At 44.9% G+C, this 1554-nt stretch overlaps 3 non-coding genes across 3 annotated transcripts; all 3 read left to right on the forward strand.

Moving 5' to 3' along the window:
• Positions 1-266: 266 nt before the first annotated feature.
• On the forward strand, positions 267-340 carry Trnat-ugu. The gene has a single exon. It is a non-coding gene; the product is annotated as a tRNA-Thr (tRNA).
• Positions 341-668: 328 nt separating this feature from the next.
• Trnat-ugu lies at positions 669-742 on the forward strand. The gene has a single exon. It is a non-coding gene; the product is annotated as a tRNA-Thr (tRNA).
• Positions 743-1069: 327 nt separating this feature from the next.
• On the forward strand, positions 1070-1144 carry Trnat-ugu. The gene has a single exon. It is a non-coding gene; the product is annotated as a tRNA-Thr (tRNA).
• The last annotated feature ends 410 nt before the right edge of the window (positions 1145-1554 follow it).

A 1554-nucleotide genomic window follows, 5' to 3' on the forward strand; every position in this document is an offset into this window, starting at 1 on the left:
TAATGGCCATGTTTTCACTCTCTGCTAACAACCAGAATGAATTAAACATGCACTTTAGAACAAAGAAAAATTAAAAGAACCCCTTTACAATCCTCACACACTCTCACGAATAATACCCCTCTCTTTTTTAACTATATATGACCATGCAGCTTTGCTAGAAATGAAATGTTAATTAAATGGACACCCTAGCTGCAAGCAGGCGTTGATACACTTCGTTGGGGACATGTTACAAGGGATAAGTCCCTGCAGACGCACTATCCTCTGTGCCCTCGGTGGCTCAGATGGATAGAGCGTCTGCCATGTAAGCAGGAGATCCCGGGTTCGAGTCCCGGTCGGGGGACACATTTTCAACATGTCCCCAACGAAGTGTATCAACGCCTGCTTGCAGCTAGGGTGTCCATTTAATTATCATTTCATTTCTAGCAAAGCTGCATGGTCATATACAGTTAAAAAATATGGGTTCCCGGCCTTTGACCTTCTTGTGCGAACGCACACGCTATGCCCGAACTCGTACGGGACTTGGTAGATTAATCTGCCACGAGTAATGAGTATGATGGGCAAACATCTATTAGGCGCACTACGAATGTAGTGTTGTGGACATGTTGGGAATGTGGATCTCACGGGGAGCGTGCAAGGGATAAGTCCCTGCAGACGCACTGTCCTCTGTGCCCGCGGTGGCTCAGATGGATAGAGCGTCTGCCATGTAAGCAGGAGATCCCGGGTTCGAGTCCCGGTCGGGGGACACATTTTCAACATGTCCCCAACGAAGTGTATCAACGCCTGCTTGCAGCTAGGGTGTCCATTTAATTATCATTTCATTTCTAGCAAAGCTGCATGGTCATATATAGTTAAAAAATATGGATTCCCGGCCTTTGACCTTCTTGTGCGAACGCACACGCTATGCCCGAACTCGTACGGGACTTGGTAGATTAATCTGCCACGAGTAATGAGTATGATGGGCAAACATCTATTAGGCGCACTACGAATGTAGTGTTGTGGACATGTTGGGAATGTGGATCTCACGGGGAGCGTGTAAGGGATAAGTCCCTGCAGACGCACTGTCCTCTGTGCCCGCGGTGGCTCAGATGGATAGAGCGTCTGCCATGTAAGCAGGAGATTCCGGGTTCGAGTCCCGGTCGGGGCACACATTTTCAACATGTCCCCAACGAAGTGCATCAACGCCTGCTTGCAGCTAGGGTGTCCATTTAATTATCATTTCACCCCTCTCTTTCATATATATCGGAATTTATTGATTAATTAGACCTATCTTAACGATCGTATAAATGTGCCGAGTGAAAAGGAGAATGAAACATGCCTGACTTGTGTCATCTCATATAGAACCTCCTTTTAAAATTCTAAAATGAAGTGTTTGCTATGATTAAATTATATTCTGTGCAAAATTCTACTACATGGCTTCCCCTTTCATCCCTTTTCCCCAGTTTATGTTCTCCCATCATTTTTCTTTCCCTTTATTCTACTATCGAATTCCAGTCTCCTATCTTAATTACATTTTCGTCTCTCTTAAATACCTGCATAATTTCTTTATCTCATCAT

The sequence above is a fragment of the Schistocerca piceifrons genome, chromosome 2, assembly GCF_021461385.2.
Source record: "Schistocerca piceifrons isolate TAMUIC-IGC-003096 chromosome 2, iqSchPice1.1, whole genome shotgun sequence".
Classification (NCBI taxonomy): Eukaryota; Metazoa; Arthropoda; class Insecta; order Orthoptera; family Acrididae; genus Schistocerca; species Schistocerca piceifrons.